Source organism: Hordeum vulgare, chromosome 5H (genome assembly GCF_904849725.1).
Source record: "Hordeum vulgare subsp. vulgare chromosome 5H, MorexV3_pseudomolecules_assembly, whole genome shotgun sequence".
Taxonomy (NCBI): Eukaryota; Viridiplantae; Streptophyta; class Magnoliopsida; order Poales; family Poaceae; genus Hordeum; species Hordeum vulgare.
In genome coordinates, this window is record NC_058522.1 from 27,249,857 (window position 1) to 27,256,145 (window position 6,289).

Below are 6,289 nucleotides of genomic sequence, written 5' to 3' on the forward strand. Positions count from 1 at the left end.
TATGCTTTAGTAAGAATATTGGTGTTAAGGTTTGTGATTCCCTATGCAAGCACGCAAGTCAATAGATATGCAATGAAATTACATCTTACTTATGGTGCATTATTCGGTGTTAGTTATGCCCAATGGTTGTTTACGTGATTTTTCGTTTCTTGGTTGGATGCTTCCCAATCTTTTGCTGGCCTTCACATGTACTAAGTAGGAATACTACTTGTGCATACAAACTCCTTAAACCCAGTTTTGCCATATGAGTCCACTATACCTACCTATATGCGGTATCTCCTTGCCGCTCTAAGAAAATTTGTATGTGCCATCTCTAATTTTCAAAATGAATTCCTGTTGTGCATACCCGTACTAGCTCATGAGGCGTCGAAAGGTGGCTTATATTTTTTCTCATGCTAGATGTGCTATTCTCAAGATGAGTGTTTATTCACTTGTCATTGCACGAGAGTATGGCGGTAATAGGGATGCCCAGTCCCAAAATTAAAAAAAATGTTCTCAAATAATAAATTCCTTGGAAAGTGTTGGTATGGATGGTACTAGTGGATATGGCTAGCATGGAATGTAAAAGAATTGGTGGAAAAGGAATCAACTTTATTTTCTGTTTGGGAATTGCCTATGATGTATCTAGCATGGAAAGTATGGGGAACTCTAAGTCGTTCTCGTTGACGGGAAAAGTATTCCTCCCAAAATGTTTTATCTCTATTTTTTTTTGCTTTGAGCTCTCGCACCTCTACAAATCCCTACTTCCGTGTGCGACGGGTCTTTCTATTTACTTTATGCAATTTTTACTTTGTGTCTCCATTTTTCTTATTAAATGCACCAACTAGGGGGCACAATGATCGTACTTGACCATTGGGGGTAGCTAATACGCGAGTGTGTTTCATGAATAGATCAATGATTGAGCATGATGGGCTAGGGATAACTTTCTGTAGTGTTGACATTTTGAAAGACATGGTTGCATGTTGATATGCTTGAGTATTAAAGTCTTCATGTCAAAACTAGACTATTGCTTTGAACCATATAAAAGTCCAAATGTCCATGCTACAAAGAAAAGAATATGTGATGAACATGATAGGTAGCATTCCACATCAAAAATTCTGTTTTTATCATTTATCTACTCCAGGACAAGCAGGAATTAAGCTTGGGGATGCTGAAACGTCTCGAACATATCTATAGTTTTTTATTATTCCGTGCTGTTATTTACCATTCTTGGATGTTTTGTAATCATTTTATAGCAACTTTATATCATTTTTTGGGACGAACCTATTGACATAGGGCCTAGTGCCAGTTGCTGTTTTTTTGCTTGTTTTTTTTACTTCGCGGGAAATCAGTACCAAAAGGAGTCCAAACACAACGGAACTTTTTGGAGAGTTTTTCTGGGCCACAAGACACGGGATGGGCCAAAGAAGTACCATAGGGGGGCTCCTAGGGGAGCACCACCCACATGGGCACGCAAGGGAGCCCAGGTGCGCCCTAGTGGGTGATGCCCTCCTCAGTGGCCTCCTGCATTGCCTCTTCACCCTATAAATACCCCAATATTCCAGAAACCCTAGGAGAATCGACAAAAAAATTCCAGCCGCCGCAAGTTCCAGCACCACGAGATGCAATCTAGAGCCCTATTTCGGCACTCCGCCGGAGGGGAACACGATCAGAGAGGGGTTCATCATCCTCATTGGTGCCTCTGCGATGATGCATGATTAGTTCATATGAGACCTACGGTTCCATAGGCAGTAGCTAGATGGATTCTTCTCTCTATGTATCTCGATACAATAGTCTCTTGGAGATCTATTTGATGTAATGCTTATGTGTTGTTTGTTTGTTGGGATCCGATGAACAATGAGTTTATGATCAGATTTTGCCTTGAATTTTATATCCAATCTTGATTATTATAGCCTCGTATTTCTTCTCCGATATTTGGGTTTTGTTTGGCCAAGTTGATCTATTTTTATCTTGCAATGTGAAGAGGTGCTTTGTGATGGGTTTGATCTTGCGGAGTCCTTTCCCAGTGACAGAAGGGGCAGCAAGGCACGCATATATCGTTGCTATTAAGGATAAAAGGATGGGGTGTATTCCTATATGAATAGATCTTGTCTAAATCAGGTCATCGTTCTTATTGCATTACTCCATTTTTCCATGAACTTAATACACTAGATGCATGTTGGATAGCGGTCGATGTGTGGAGTAATAGTAGTAGATGTAGGAAGGAGTCGGTCTACTAATCTTGGATGTGATGCCTATATACATGATCATTGTCTTGGATATCGTCATATTTATTTGTTGTTCTATCAACGGACGAACACTAATTTGTTCACCCACCGTTGCTATTTTCTTGAGAGAAGCCACTGGTGAAATCTACGCCCCCCGGGTCTATTTTATCATCATATACTTTCAGATCCATATTGCTATTTGCCTTTTCCTTTATTTGCTACTTTTATTTTCAGATCTATATTGTCAAAAACACAAAAATACATTGTTGCACTTTTTTTACTTCTTTCATTTCGCGTTTATGAGAGATCTATTTGTCCAAACTATCATCAAACTATCTACCCATGAGGGATTGACAACCCCTCTGTTACGTCGGGTTGCAAGTGTTTATTATTTCTGTGCACGCGCCGTCTACATAGTGTTGCGTGATTCTCCTACTGGTTTGATAACCTTGGTCTCATCACTATGGGAAATAACTACCATTGCTGTGGTGCATCATCCCTTCCTCTTTGGGAAAATACCGACGTATTTCAAGCGACATCAGCGACCTGTGGTCCTGTAGAGAAGTCTACCATGTATTTATCACCTCTTCGAAAATCTTCGAAGACTTTGGTTTGGTCAGAGGCCATTAGTACAATTCATCAAAATTTTCCAAAGATGACAAGCATGTCAACATCACAAAGCATTGAGACACACATTAAGCTGTAGAGAGAATTCCTTCTTTGGCCCTTCCTTAAACTTTGCTTCCCTTTTTGGCCCTAAAAGGGAAGTTGTTCCTTTTCTCGCACTCAAACTTCAATTTGTTCCCTATGTGACACTTCCTCAGTTTTGACCATTAAGGGTGTTAAGTCAGACTTGAAAATACCATTTTACCCCTAGTGTAGTATGTGACCAAATAACATGATAAAAACAGAGTTAAATCATTGGATTCTAAATACAAGATGGGGCAGAACCTCCCCTATATTTGATGTCATATCACTACAAGAAATATGCTAACTTACAACCTTCAATATTGGTCACTGAATGGTCGTTGATTTCCATTTGCGACCTTTTTATGACCAAAAACAGACGGTCAAAAGTTGAGCGTCTCTAATGGAAATTAACGACCTTTCTTCTGGAATAGTCGTAGACTTGTACGACCAAAAAAAGGTCGTAGGTTTAACGACCAATTATTTTGGTCATTAGAAGTCTGCCCACACCAATGTGGATCCAACGTGGCAAGCTGACATGGCAAAGTTACAACCAATTGGATTGGTCATTGATAAGAATCAGCTCGGTGCAGTTCGGTGTTTTACATGAGCCGAGCCCAACAATTCAACCCATTTATAATGTATTTTCTTCATAAATTTGGCAATCTAGATGGGCCAAGTCCACAATCCAGGCCTTTTATTTTTGGGTCGTGGCCTTTTTACTCGATTGACTTTCTATTTTTAGCCATTATATTGTGTGTGCAGGTCCCACTTGTCATGTTCTTCTCATAATTTGTCCCATATGTCAAGAAGTTCAAAATTAGTTATATTGCTTTCATAGGAGGTGCCCCTGGTCAGGTTTTCATTTCACCCATTTTCAAATCGCATGTGATATCAATATTTCAAATAGAGCACAGAGAACATGTGAAATTCGTCAAATTAACACGAAGGTAGTATATTACAATTTTTCCAGTCTGTTTCACAACAGATATGCCTACTATTACAATATATAATATGCATTCCTGGATAAGTAGAGCTTCACACAATTGGCTTCCAGAATTCGCACTCCAACTTTCTTAGGCCTTGATGTCCTGTAAAAGAAACAACCATATTTTTAACAGCTACAAGATACAGATCAAGAATAGAAACAAGGCACAAAAACAAGCAATTCTCAACCGAAGCCAGTCACATACATTGTGCTTCTTCACGTACTTCTTGGTCAAGTACTTCAAGTACATGCGAAAATGAGAACGCATGAGATTCAACATAAGAGGAGAGCATGAACAAAAGAAACATATGAACACAGGAGCCATTTTTCATGACAAGGAAAACATTGAGTACTAAACTGGAGAACAAAGCAATACTCTTTTTAAGCAGGAATTGCAACTGATATGACGCAGTGCAAAAAAGAATTACTACTAAAATGGACAATAAATATTTGAAAAAATTATATCCAGAATTGTCATGGCTAATGAACCATTGACTAACAAAACAAAAAACAATTACTCCTACCACAACATCAACTGTAACTGACTAGCCACAACCTAGTTCTATGTCGGAATATGTAATTAGTGGTGACTACTGATCACAGTTTCCACTAATATGATAGCCATCTCAGCTTCTAACATTGGATTGGCATTGGAAGATATCATGGTAAAACGTGCTTAGCATGCGTCGTCATAATTACTTCTAAGCGCTCCAGATTACCCGACCATCACAAATGGAGGAAGAACTCCTAATTGCGATCCACCACTAGCTGACTAACAACCTACACCCGCCGTAGGATTCCATCACGGCCATGCCAAAGCCACCACCGCCTGCAGCACAAGGCAGATGAGCGCCATCAGAGAAGAGGGCCGCTAGCACGTGGCAGGCCCGTGATCGGCCAAAGCATCCGCATCCACCCCCCCACCACCACCAACCGCAACACCAGCAGCAACGCTGGCTGCGTCCATGGGGAGGGACTGCCGAAGTGAGCTTCCAAGCCGCGCCACCATCCACACCGGCAAGGGGAGGGTAGCCGGTGGGGGCCAACACGCGCACGAGATCCAATCTCAAGACGATGGGGGCGTAGTGCACGGGGGAGGAAACGGCGACAACACCACGGGATGAGCGCGTCGGCGCCACCGGGGAATTTGACAAGCGCGTCGGCGCCGCCGTACCCACTGTGGCCGCGTAGGCCGGCCCCAAGCCGGTCGGCGAAGGGGCCAAGGTGGGTGGGAGACGGAGGTGAGGTGGAGAGTCGAGACGAGGGGAGGGGTGGATCGGTCTTGGTGGGACGAGGGTAGGGTTTGTGTTTTTTTGCGTTTCAAAAGTGAAGGGCGGACGTGCAGCATTTGGATCCGTTGGATCTGTTGGCTTTGACAGCTCAGATCAGCTCGCGTGAGGCTGACTACCCTGCCATGTCATCGATCCGGGAGAAGGAGGTTTTAGCCAATAGGGAACCAGCAAACAAAATTATGTTTGTTTACCCTATTACTTTTGATAAAATAAACATGTTAATATTTAGCATTTTTCTCAAATATTTTTCCACACCTTCTAGAAATGATGAACCAATACCATGTCAAATTTCATATTCTTTAGACCTGATTTACATTAAAAAAAAATGAAATATTCAATATTTCCATATTTCGAGTGCCCAAAATGAAATTTTTTTGTGAAGGACCTAACATATATTTGTTGCAAAATTGGACCAAATTATTTTTCTAAAATACTAGGCTATTTTTAATGTACAATTTACCCAATGGTTTGGTGTCAAAAACTTTTAGCCACCACTCGTGAAAAAAACAAATTTTCGTCGATTCACTTAGAAGCGGGTCAAATTTGAACTGCACCTGCATTATAGATTTCTTTTTTTTTTTCCAAAAATCATTTATAGGTACAAAAGTATCTATTTTATCACAGAAACACCAAAAGTTTTCCAAGATTCAACCACTAGCTAGGAACGGTCATAACCGCCGTTTTGACCGCATTTTGAAACAGGCATGAAAAATTCAAACAAAAATAAAAAAATGGAAAACCTTAGCATTGTGCCACTAAATGTGACCAAGTTACGAGAAAAATAATAAACTTGTAATATGGTAATTATTTTAAAAAAGTGTTATCAGAAATGAGGTATCATGTGTGAAGATTCATGGCTTTCAAGCAAAATGATCAATCTTATGGCCACTTTCATGGCATAGTTTGTTCAAATGATCTAATATTGTGTGAAAGGGTGCATATTATAATGGAAAACAATGTTGATTAAGGAAGTTTTCATTTTCCTTGGATAAAAAATTCATTTTCCATTTTTCAAGTGTCCAAAATGAGTTTTTTTGTGAAGGACCTACCATATATTTCTTGCAAAATTGGACCAAATCATTTTTCTAAAATAGTAGGACATATTTCATGTATAA